The sequence below is a fragment of the Staurois parvus genome, unplaced genomic scaffold (assembly GCF_062004578.1).
Source record: "Staurois parvus isolate SC_StPar_1 unplaced genomic scaffold, SC_StPar_1.0 ptg000185l, whole genome shotgun sequence".
NCBI lineage: Eukaryota > Metazoa > Chordata > Amphibia > Anura > Ranidae > Staurois > Staurois parvus.
The window spans coordinates 1,236,442-1,250,031 of record NW_028317981.1 but is presented as its reverse complement, the minus strand read 5'-3'; the positions used below and the strand labels follow the sequence as shown (position 1 = coordinate 1,250,031).

The following is a 13,590-nucleotide window of genomic DNA, read 5'->3' as shown; positions in this document are numbered from 1 at the left end:
TATGCCCCCCCAGACCATCACTGACCCACCACAAAAACAGTCATGCTGAATGATATTACAAGCAGCATAACGTTCTCCATGGCTTCTCCAGACCCTTTCATGTATGTCACATGTGCTCAGAGTGAACCTGCTCTCATCTGTGAAGAACACAGGGCGCCGGTGGTGGACCTGCCAGTTCTGGTGTTAAATGGCAAATGCCGGGCAGTGAGCACAGGGCCCACTAGAGGATGTTGGGCCCTCAGGCCACCCTCATGAAATCTGTTTCTGATTGTTTGGTCAGAGACATTCACACCAGTGGCCTGCTGAGGACATTTTGGAGGGCTCTGGCAGTACTCAACCTGTTCCTCCTTGCATAAAGGTGCAGATACAGGTCCTGCTGATGGGTTAAGGACCTTCTATGGCCCTGTTCAGCTCCCCTAGAGTAACTGCTTGTCTCCTGCTATCTCTTCCATGCTCTTGAGACTGTGCTGGGAGACACAGAAAACCTTCTGGCAATGGCACGTATTGGTGTGCCATCCTGGAGGAGTTGGACTGCCTGTGCAACCTCTGTAGGGTCCAGGTATCACCTCATGCTACCAGTAGTAACACTGACCCTAGCCAAATGCAAAACTAGTGAAAAGCAGTCAGAAAAGATGAGTAGGGAAAAAACGTCAGTGGCCTCCACTTGTAAAACCATTTGTGTTTTGGGGTCATCTCAGTGATGCCCATATAGTGTACCTGTTGTTAATTCATTAACACCAAAGCAGCTGAAACTGATTAACAAACCCCTCTGCTAAGTAGCAAGTAGTTAAATAACTGACCAGATCAATATCCCAGGCGTTTAATTGACTTGATGCTATACTCTGATTAAAAAGGGTTGCTTTAATTTTTCTTGAGCAGTGTATAAAAGAGTAAATATGATGCAAAGTTTCAAAACAGCTGTTATATTGAAAGCCATATCCCTGATAAAATACCAACACTGACTTCTTTTACGATTACTGGGGATTCATAAAGGTTCATGAATATGTCAGTGTCTGCAGACACTGCTTCTTCAGTGTGCTCCCTACTTTATGGCCATTGTGGCCATCACACTGACAGATGCATGGCCAAGTAGTTTTGTAGAAGTAGGGGATAGGCAGAGCCTGATGGGGAACTGACAGTCTTGTTCTTCATTAGGTCTGCTTTGAAGTTGACTGACAGTACAGGGCAATGGGTAGATTCATAGGGGCTATTCAGTCCTGTACTTCCACTGCTATGTGATGTCAATCAAAAGGTAGGTGGACATTATAGGGAACTAGTCTCTCAGTTCCTCATCAGGTTCTGCCCATAGTGACACAAGTATGGGCAATGCCTTATTTGAGTAATGACATCACCAATATGTCCAGAATATCTGAACAGCCAAATGGGGCCGAGATACAGCATCATGCGGGAAACTGTCACATACATGACAGCTAAATATCTGAACTTGGTGCACATGTCAGTGATATTATCGACACTGGCACAAATGCTTGCCTGAATTGGACATAGGTCGTTCATAAGGAGACTACTACCAGAATACTAACATTACAACTTTATTGAATTCCCCCTTAGTGTCCTCTTTTCAGGAACAGTTCTTTGTCACTTAACCAAAAGGATCCAAAGTCACTTCAAAGTTAACCTATGTTGCCAACATTGATCTAAAAACCTGGCTGTGTCTTACTTTAATTCAATGAGTCACTGACCAAGAGCAAGTATGCAGATCAGTTAAACCAGTAAAGATAAAAGCCAGCAAAGAAAGTATATTCAGGTGAGGTATTGTTCTTAGTGATTTTTGGAGTGAACAAAATTACAATTGTAGCTTGATTGCCCAGCTATCATGGGAATAAAGACCCCACTTCTGCATGACACCTTGCCTAGTAACAGTATCCTTTTTAAGTGAACTGAAAACTGATAGATAATGGTGTGCAGAGGTAGATATCCTAGGATAATAAATAAATACTTTTTCTTTCTAAAATATATAGGGTTGAACAAATCATGGGGACACGTAGTCCATATTCCCTAATGGTTACAGTAGCTTCTAGATAGTATTCCATTTAACCCAAACGCAAGTTGTTTACAGTTTGGGAAAAATGGCAAGCGTCTGTGATCATTTGCCAGCTTAAGAGCCAGTTACCAGTAATGAACTTCTTGACCAAGTTTATCCAAGGTTTATTGAAAAGTATAAAAGGCAAAAACATACTCAGACGAAGCATGTATCTAAAAAGTATTTGCATAATCACGATGGCCACAACGGCAAGCAAGGTGTTCCAACTGTCAGTGCGGTCAAATGCTTGATGCGTTTCGGGGGCGAATCCCTTTCCTCAGAGCTACTGACCAGCCTGTATGTAGGTCAAGCGGTAAATAACCATGGCTAGATGGCTTGGGAGCAGAGCTCCACCTCCTCTACTTGTTATAGGGCGAGGAGTTGGAGGGGGTTATTTAAAGTGCAATATTTGGTAATTTCTATAAACGTGTGTGTGTGTGTGTGTATATATATATATATATATATATATATATATATATATATAAAAGTTAATAAAAAATTTATATATACATGAATGCATCATTTGCAAATGTAAATGAATAGAAATAAATCTAAAAATCGTAGTAATAATACTGTCAATGATATATAAAAAATGTGCCCTTAGGCCAATTTTGCAGGCTGAAAAGAACCTGCTCACGCCTAGAGGATTACGATGTGCAGAGCAACACCCTTAGAAGAAAATTTACAGAGAAAGGGTACTCTTCGACCGTCATTGAAGAGGCATACACAAAATATAGAGCACAATATTCCTTGGTCATTCCCATCAATTTAACCCCAAGGCCTTCCAGATAAGAAATGTTTTTTAAAAATATTGGGGCATCTTACAACAGGACCCTTTTCTCAGTAGTGCCATCCCAAATATCCGGAGGTTATCTTTAGAGTTACATAGCCACTAGAGATGAGCGAATCGAACATGACGAAGTGGAATTCGTTCCGAAGATTTGGAAAAATTCTATTCGCGACGAATCCGAAGATTAGCAAACTTCGGATGCACGAATCGAATTTTCCCAAAAATGGCGGCGACATGTGTGGCGACGGAGAAAATGGACAGAGAAGATGGGGCGGGGATCTCTGGGAAGGCGCGCAGACAAGGCGCGCTGACCCATAATGCATTCATGACATGTGATCGCATTAGCCAATCAGCAGCCAGCCAGCACTGTGTAATGGTGGAGCTATAAATCGCAGCCATCTTAGAATTCTCCATTAGCCTCCGATCATTCAAGAGAGACAGACCTGTGTGTAATAAGGGACAGAGTTAGGGCCACAGAGACTTTAGGGCCACAGAATCGTTACTCAGGGACACAGAATCGTTACTCAGGGACACAGAATCGTTACTCAGGGACACAGAATCGTTACTTAGGGCCACAGCTATCAAAGAATCGAAAATTTAAAGTGACATACACCCTTTTTTTTTTTGGTGGCTGTCATGCACAGTTGGTGCTGCAGTTTGCCGATTGTGCAAAATAAACTGACTTTCTGCTTCACAACCACTATTGTACGTTCAAAGAGTTAAATCCATTTACACGCCGGCTGGCGGTAATATTTTTTGGGTGATTAGTGCATTCCAGTGACCTAAACGTACAGTTTCCAGCCAACGGCAAGCTGCAATTGACCGATTGTGTACAATAAACTGACTTTCTGCTTCACAACCACTATTGTACGTTCAAAGAGTTAAATCCATTTACACGCCGGCTGGCGGTAATATTTTTTGGGTGATTAGTGCATTCCAGTGACCTAAACGTACAGTTTCCAGCCAACGGCAAGCTGCAATTGACCGATTGTGTACAATAAACTGACTTTCTGCTTCACAACCACTATTGTACGTTCAAAGAGTTAAATCCATTTACACGCCGGCTGGCGGTAATATTTTTTGGGTGATTAGTGCATTCCAGTGACCTAAACGTACAGTTTCCAGCCAACGGCAAGCTGCAATTGACCGATTGTGTACAATAAACTGACTTTCTGCTTCACAACCACTATTGTACGTTCAAAGAGTTAAATCCATATACACGCCGGGTGGCGGTAATATTTTTTGGGTGATTAGTGCATTCCAGTGACCTAAACGTACAGTTTCCAGCCAACGGCAAGCTGCAATTGACCGATTGTGTACAATAAACTGACTTTCTGCTTCACAACCACTATTGTACGTTCAAAGAGTTAAATCCGGTTTTATTTTTGGGGTGCTTATTGAATTAAAGAGTATGTCAGACAACACGCAGAGGAGTGGCAGAGGAGGCAATGTTTCAGGAGCGAGCAGACGTGGCAGCAGAGGAAGGGGTCGAGGCAGCACTAGTCGCAGCCAGAGGCCAGTGCTCCCGGTGTCATCCAGCGGTCGTGTCTCCACCGACAACCCTGCCGTCATCGATTGGTTGACTCGGTCGTCTTCCTCTTCCCAGGTCACCTCTGACACCTTCAGCCAACGGTCGGTGGGTACGTCAGACACAACCGTTAGTTGGCATGGCCCGGGAGCAAGCCCACTGAAATCACGTGTCCTCGACCTGCCCCTGTCCTTTGGTGTTCCCTCACCAAGCGAAGTATCGCATGCTGTGGGCTCAGCCCCACTGTACAGTGAGGAAGAGCTAACAGAGGGCGGTCAGGAACGGGGGGAGACATCCGCCTCTTCAGCAGCCAGGCGAAGAAGTACTGGCGAGGAGAGTGGCTCGGTAGCCGGTCTAGAGACAGGTCTGTCTCCTGACCCACACGCAGCCGAGGGGGCTAGTAGTGAGGCGGAGACCCTAATTGATGATGATGAGGCTGATCGCACTTGGCAGCCTCGTCGTCATCAGGCTATTGCTTCCGCATCATCAGGAGAAGAGGGTGCCAGCTTGCCAGCGAGCAAAACAGTCGGTGGGTTGCCCAGGAGGCAGCAGGGTCGCAGCAGTGTCAGTGGAGCCAAACGGCCACGGAGTAGAGCACCAGCTCCACTGCAGCCTACCACCACGGCCAGTAGTGGTGCCGGTGTGCACGGAGGAAGTAGCAGTCAGCCAGTGAGGAGTAGCGGGGGCATAGTTTCCTACTCGGCGGTGTGGCAATTTTTCGTCAAGCCGCCCGAGGAAGTAAACGTAGCCGTATGTCGACTATGTGGCCAGAAAGTCAAGCGTGGCCAGGGGGCCAATGTTGGGACTACAGCGTTGCGTCAGCATATGCAGCGTCGCCATTCGGTGGCCTGGGAAAACCGTGATAAAGATACGGCGGTTCTGCCTGCCCCAGCCCCCGCTCCATCACCCGCTCCGTTACTTGCTCCGTCACCCGACGTCAATCGCCCTCTATCAGCCAGTCAAGGCTCCAACACCTCTGCTGAGGGGAGTTGTCGCTCGTTGGCATCTTCCGCTCGTTCAGATGCTCCTTCTCCTGCTACTCCTCTTCACGGATTCCGTCAGCAGTCTTTCTTGGAATCCGTTTCCAAGAGACAACAGTTTGCGAGCACGCACCCGACGGTGCAGAAGCTGAACGTCCTCCTGTCCAAGTTGCTGGTGCTGCAGTCCCTCCCTTTCCAAGTGGTGGACTCTGCACCTTTCCGAGAAATGATGGCTTGTGCCGAGCCGCGGTGGAGAGTGCCAAGCCGGCATTTCTTCGCCAAAAAGGCAGTGCCAGCCCTGCATTCACATGTAGAAGAGATGGTGGGCCAGTCTTTGAGCATGTCGGTCTCTGCCAAAGTGCACGGCAGCGCCGACGTGTGGAGCTGTAACTACGGTCAGGGACAGTACATGTCATTTACGGCCCACTGGGTGAACGTGGTGCCGGCACAGCCGCACCAGCAACTTGGACAGGTCACGCCGCTTTTGCCTCCATGTTTGCACGTCCTTGGTCCGGCAAAGATGTCCGCCTCTACCACCTCTTCTTCCGCCGTGTCCTCAGCCGCCACCCCCGTGCCAAGTCCCATTACCCGACCGGCATATCACATGTGCAGGACGCAACGGTGTCACGCTGTGCTGCACCTGGTATGCCTTGGCGAACGTAGTCACACAGGGGAGGAACTTCTGAGTGTAATGAACAGAGAAATCGACAGATGGCTGTCTCCGCGCAAACTGAAAATCGGAACCATGTTGACCGACAACGGAAAGAACATGGTGTCTGCTCTGCGTCAAGGAAGGTTGTGCCATGCGCCATGCATGGCTCACGTGTTCAATCTGGTTGTCAAGCGGTTCCTAAAATCCACCATCCCACTGCAAGACATCCTTAAAATGTCACGTAAACTTTGCATGCATTTCAGCCATTCCTACACCGCAAAGCACACCCTCCTTGAGCTGCAGCGGCAGAACGGAATTCCACAGCATCGCCTGATCTGCGACGTTGCAACAAGGTGGAATTCAACCCTACATATGTTAGACCGCCTTTACGAACAGCGAAAGGCCATCACCGATTTCCTGATGTTACAAGCGGATAAAGGTACTCCCCTGTGTAACTTAGATGTCAGCCATTGGCAGCTCATGCGTGACACCTGCCGCTTGCTCAGGCCCTTTGAGGAGGCCACGCTATTCGTGAGTCGGCAGGACTATGGGATGAACGACGTCATTCCTCTGTTGCACGTCCTGGAACAAATGCTGTTAACAATGGCTGGTCAGGGTGCGGTAGACGTGGCGCACAGATCTCAATGCCACATGACCCCTGTGGGGGCAGGACAGGAAGAAGAGGAGGAGGTAGAGGAGGACATTGGTGCTCAGGAATTATTGAGTGAAATGGGTGGTTTTTCCACTCAGCGGACAGGAGTGGAGGAGCAGGAGCATCTGGTAGAGGAGGAGGAGGAGACAGAGGACCCAGACGCACCGTGGCAGTATGCTGTGGAGATGGAGGCAGGGAGTCCCTCGCATTCCTTGGCACAAATGGCCCATAGCATGCTCGGTTGCTTGCGTAGCGACAGCCGAATAATAACCATCAGACAGAGGGATGACTTTTGGCTGTCCACCTTGTTGGACCCTCGCTACCGTTCAAAAATGGTGGCCTTTTTCACACCTGCTGAGAGGGAGGCCAAAATAAAGTACTATAAAAACCACCTATGTAGTCAGTTGGTCTCTGCCTTTCTGCGCCAACGTCCATCCTCAGACACTATGGCCTTTAATTGAAGCTGCTTACGCTCCGCCACTCTGCCATGGGCCTCTTGGGTATCCCAGAAGCTGCTCAGCGGGTCAGGGCAATAAAGCTCCCGGTTCGCAGGTTGTTCCGTCTTATGGATGGAAGTACGACGGTATATGATCTTCTTCGCACCCACGGCATTACTTCGTAGAATTTCTGCATTGCATCTGCAATCACAACGCTGACTTCCCGGATCGCCACTCAGCCATTGGACTCTTGATAGTCGTCTCCCCACACTGCTGCTGGGGGGACTTTTTAACCTAGGCCTGTGTATGGCCTTCAATTGAAGCTGCTTCCGCTCCGCCACTCTGCCATTGGACTCTTGATAGTCGTCTCCCCACGCTGCTGCTGGGGGGACTTTTTAACATAGGCCTCTGTATGGCCTTCAATTTTAGCTGCTTACGCTCCGCCACTCTACCATGGGCCCCTGTACCGCCTCCTCATGCTGCTGCCAGGCCCGTAATCTGCCATGGGCCCCCGTACCGACTCCTCATGCTGCTGCCAGGCCCGTAATCTGTCATGGGCCCCTGTACTGCCTCCTCATGCTGCTGCCAGGTCCCGAGTGTGTCATGGGTCCCTGTACGGCCTCCCATTGCTGCTGTCTCCATCGCCACACTCTGCCATGTGCCACTTTCAGGTCTCCTCACACTGCTGGTGGGTTCCATTTTGTCATGGGGTGCTGTATGGCCTCCCATTGCTGCTGCCTCCACCGCCACACTGTGGCTCCACACTCTGGTTTTGGCCCCGTGACTGCCCAAATGAGTGAAGTGTGCGGTGATTCTAAGATCGACGGCACTCATCTGCATGTCATACTGACTGACAGTATTATTTCTCTTCCCCAGCAGACTCCAAGGGCATTTAAATTAAAGGTACAGTGTTCTGCACTAATATAAAGGCTCTCTGAAGCCTAGAAACACCCTTTTTATAAGTTAAATTCGCAGCGAATATATTCGGCTCGAAGCGAATATATTCGGCTCGAAGCGAATATATTCGGCGAATTCGGCGAATCAGCCGAACCGAATTTTTGAATAATTCGCTCATCTCTAATAGCCACCAACAGAGTCAAAAAAATTCAAAACTCAATGGGGTCCCCTTGGAACAGACTTTTTGACCAAAAAGGTAGTTACAAGTGTGGGGTCAGCAACTGTGGCTGTTGCAAGTACATGTTGCACAAGAAAAAAAGAGGTAATGGGGTATGATGGCAACTCATACAGCATTAGGCAGTTCATCAACTGTAGTACACAATATGTGGTGTACTGTCTCATTTGCCCCTGCGGTCTATTATATGTGGGTTGTACCATCCGTATTTTGCGTAGCAGATTTGGGGAATACAAAAGGAATATCAAACATGGTCGTGATAAACACTCCATCCCAAACCACATCAAAGATAAACACGACACGAACCCTATGGGTCTTAGGGTGTTTGGTTTGGACAGCATACCTAAGGACATAGACACAGGCAAACATTTTCAGTGTCCATGCCAGAGGGAAACCTTCTGGATCCACCGCTTGGGCACATTATCACCCAGGGGGTTAAATGAGGGGTTAGACATCTACTCTCTCATCTAGTATTCAGGAATAAAAACCCCCTTGATCTACTCCGCTTTATGCAGGTTATAGAAGCAGCAAAAGCCATGCAGTTTGAAAAAAAAGCAGTAAAGCCAGGGTCTGGAATAGACCCATGTGAATGATCTAAAATATGTAATAAGCTAATTTCTCCTCAACTAATAAATGCTATAGTTATACCCGGAGTCCACCGGTTTCAGCCTGGTAGGCATGCACCAAATGGGCTTACTTGTATGGTGTGGATATGCAGGTACAGGATGCAGTCTCCGCTTTTGTTCCCTGTGTGGAGGTATGTAATCTGCTCAAGCACGACATTTCTTCCATGCAGAGGAGAGAGATGCCATCACCAGAGGCTATGTAGTCAGTCATGCAGTGATCCTGCGTAGCTAAGAGAGACGACTGTGCCTAGTGACTGACACATTTCATCCTATAGTGGACTTTGTTAGGACATACTGTGACACCTTTATGTGGGGCTTTTCTACTATGGCCCCAGTTCTCAGAAACCATCCACTTTTTGTCCCAAAGAGAATGCACCTTAACCTCCCTAGCGGTATGATTATTTCAGATTTTTGGTGCTGAAAGCGGTACCATTTTTTTGCATGGAAATATGCATATTTTTTTTTATTGCAGGCCTGTAATTTAGGAATAACTCACTGAAATCTGTCCGAACAAGAGTCTAGTAAACATTCCAGATATGATAATAATAATACATTTAATTAAATAATATAATCAAACCAAAAACATTGAAATTTGAAATATAGAAAATTAAATTTTTTTAAAAATTTCAAATTTTCCGCCGGTTCCGGCGCCTGTACGTCCCGACGTCATAGGGGCCGGAACATGGAAGCCGGATGCCGGCATCGGCCGGAGGAGATGGCCAGGGACGCTGCAGGGGATGCATCGCGGGAGCGAAGGACAAGGTAAGCGCTGCAGGGACTCACTATGCAACGCTGCATGGTAAGCCCGAGTGTAGCTCGGGGTTACCGCTTTTGGTACTGAAACTTTACCCCGAGCTACACTTGGGAATACCGCTAGGGAGGTTAAATAAGGAAAAGGCAAGTATAGTGTAAATATATTATAACCCAATCAGTCACTGTTTATCCAAGTTAATTTATGAAAAAGTCCATTACTGGCCACAATTTCTGACTGCTGAGATATGCCTATATTATTTAATTGTAGAAATGGCTGCAATTTCAAGTTCATTATTCAAACCAGGGAGGTCAGTGTATTGAGGTTGTTAATCCACCTTGCCACCTTTTTGATTTTATTTTTTCTCCTCTTCATGCAGTTAATTTAATGTGGTAGATGTGCTGAAGATTTATGATATTGCTTTAAGTGTTCACCTATATGTATTTTCTAGTCACATTGGGAGTTATTTAGTAAACCTGAAGAGTGCAAAATCTGGTACATCTCTGCAGAGAAGCCAGGTTTCATAGTCAAAGCTTAAAGGATAAGTTCACCTTTCCACAAAAAATAATAAATGCACATTAATTTTTAACAGATAAAAAAATGTGCATTTAATATTTTTAGTGTAAGGAGCCTGTAAGACATTGCACCAGCGATCAGCGGATCTTCTGCACACTGTCAGTGTATCTGCTTGCTCATACACCCTGTATGGGCAAGTCGATACTTGCTGACAGGAAGATTCAATGAACTACCACAGTGCCCACAGTGCACTCTTGTTCCATTGAATGGTGTAGTTCTGGTGGCCAGTTCTGGTGGCCACCAGCAGCTGCCTCCCAATGGCTGGACTGTACAGGTAATTAGGCTGCACCTGATGTGGACTGCTGGAGGGTATATAAGCCTACATTTGACTGGAGTTCACTGCTTCAGTATTTTTCCTGCAAGCTGTGTCCTTGCCAGAGCCTTGTTGCTGTTCCTTGTACCTGACCCTGAGACCTGCTCCCGGTACCTGGCTCCCTGTTCCCCTTGTCTCCTGTCCCTGTCCTGAGCTTATCCTGTTCATGTGTGTTCCCTCCATTTTGTATATAGTTTGTTAGGTTGTTCTTTGTGGTTTTGCATTATCATAGTTATTTTCTCACTTGCATTGCTTCTGAGCTTATGATTTACTGGTGTTGGAAGTGTGTTGTTTGTCTCAATAAACTTATTTTAACCTTATTCAGTTTGGTTCCTGATGCTTTAAGGTGCAGCCTACTGATCTGCTCACCCTTGCTGGATGCCTCAATTCCTGACACCATTGATGTTTCTACAGCTTCAGTTTACTGCCAAGTGCATAATAAAGGCAAAAGAAAATCGTTCGCTGCCAAATAATGAGAATTATAATACATGAGCTGCTGCAAACACTTGTTATGTGTGTAAACATAAAAAACAGACTAAAGCAAATGAAAGTGTCGCGCTGCTAGCATAAATCAATATTTATTTTTATTTCAGGTACTTGTATAGCGCTGTCAATTTACGCAGCGCTTACATACTGTATATATTGTACAATCACATCAGTCCATAACCCTCAAGGGGCGTACAATCTAAAATCCCTAATTCACATTCATACATACACATATTAGGGCCAATCTAGACAGGAGCCAATTAACCTACCAGCATGTCTTTGGAGTGTAGGAGGAAACTGGAGTACCCAGAGGAAACCCACGCAAGCACAGGGAGAACATGCAAAGTCCATGCAGGAGGCACCATGGTCGGGAATCTAACCCATGACCCATTTTACTGCAAGGCAGACGTGCTAACCACTAAGCCACTGTGCTGCCCTGATACATATAAATATATGAACAAGAACATGATTGATGGTCCCAAAAGAAGATAAACCATAAAAATGCAATTCTTCAAAAAAATCCAAATAAGTGACAAATCGTTCTGCTGGTGCTTTCACCCATAACCCCAGTGCTGTAAATCTTCAGTACATGTAAATCACCACAGTGAACATAGACCAGGTGGACTCTCCCCTTCTCGCACGGACCTGTATGTGGACACAGGTCAAACAAAGCATCTCCCCTATTAGTGGGGGTAACACATAACTTGCTCCTCTGTTCACCCTGCCTGTCTGTCTGGTGACGTCAGCGCTTCTTCATCGTTCCGACAGGCAGGGTCTTGCTCTCCATTGTGTGATTCTGACCGCTGTTTCATGCGTTTTTAGCACTATTATCATGTGAATTCATATACTTTATTAAATATATGCCTTTTAACCACTTGCCTACTGGGCACTTATACCCCCTTCCTGCCCAGGCCAATTTCCAGCTCTCAGCGCTGTCACACTTTGAATCACAATTGCGCAGTCATGCAACACTGTACCCATATGAAATTTTTATCATTTGTTTTGTGACAGAGCTTTATTTTGGTGGTAATCACCTCTGGGTTTTTATTTTTTCTTAAACCAAAAACCACTGAAAATTTTGAAAAAAAAAAAAGTTTTTTCTTAGTTTTTGTTATAAAATGTTGTAAATAAGTGATTTTTCTCCTTCACTGATGTGCGCTAATGAGGCTGTAGTGATGGGCACTGATGAGATGCACTGATGGACACTGATAGGTGGCACTGATGAGGAGGCACTGATGGGCATTGACAGGCATCACTGATGGGCACTGAAAGGCAGCACTGATATATGGCACTGATAGGCGGCACTGACTGGCCTGATAGGCGGCACTGACTGGCACTGATAGGCGGCACTGACTAGCACTGATAGGTGGCACTGATAGGCGGCACTGACTAGCACTGATAGGCGACACTGGCATTGATAGGTGGCACTGACTGGCACTGATGGGTGACACTGAATGGCAGCTCAGATGGGCACTGATATGTGGCATTGATGTGCACTGGTAGGCACTGATATGTGGCATTGATGTGGCACTGATGGGCACTGTTCAGCACTGATGGACACTGACAGGTGGCACTTCTGGGGCCACACTGATCATCAGGGAACACTGATCATCAGTGCCCTGCTGATCAGTGTACATGTCCCCTCCGCGGAATGCCGATTACCATCTCTCCTCTCCTCTCGAGCTGTCACACTGATAACCGGCATTTCCGTGTTTACATGTGATCAGCTGTGATTGGACACAGCTGATCACATGACCGAGCCAACATCTTCGGCTCTTTCCATGGATCGGTGATCCGCTGTGTCCGAGGGACACAGAGCACCGCCGATCGCCGCGCGGTGAGAATGGAAGGACGTCGAAAGACAACCTATCAGAACGAGAGAACCACCTTGCGTCCATCATTGGACTATATGGCGGGCGGGAGGTGGTTAAAGAAGCCTAACGCACTATGGTCTACTTTGTGGTTGTCGAGCTTTATCCACAGAGTTGGCTGTACTGAAATCGGGTGCCATTTGTGAAGGTCCAGTGGTGATTTATAAGGGGAAAATTGCACAGAGGAGCAAGTTATGTGTTACCCCCACTAGTAGGGGAGATGCTTTGTTTGACCTGTGTCCACATACAGGTCCATGCGAGAAGGTGAGAGTCCACCTGGAAGTCTATGTTCACTGTGGTGATTCACATGTATTGAAGATTTACAGCACTGGGGTTATGGGTGCAATCACCAGCAGGAAGATTTTTCACTTATTTGGATTTTTTTGAAGAATTGCATTTATTTTTATGTTTTATCACCTTTTGGGACTATCAGTCACGTTTTGTTCATATATATATATATATATTGATTTATGCTAGCAGTGCAACACTTTCATTTGTTTTTACTGCCAAGTGGGCTTGAGCAATGAGGAGGGCGGGGATGATGAGGTGGCAGATTGTACCTAGGTACCAAAGATTGTAGAGGAGGGAAGATAGGGAGAGGTACAATACAGACTGAATATGGGCATTTAACCAGTTTCTGTCCAATTACAAAGTAAAATTTCTATGCCTATTGATTTACACATTAGCCATGTGTAGGGAACTATGTGAAGTGTTTTTTAAACTCTAAGTGTACTATATCCACAGCCATTCCTTTT

The 13,590-nt window shown here is 46.5% G+C and overlaps 1 protein-coding gene across 2 annotated transcripts in view; it reads left to right on the top strand.

Annotated features, from left to right (window-relative positions):
- The window catches only part of PM20D1 (peptidase M20 domain containing 1), a 197,331-nt gene that overhangs the window by 114,209 nt on the left and 69,532 nt on the right, over positions 1 to 13,590 (top strand). The window lies entirely within an intron of this gene.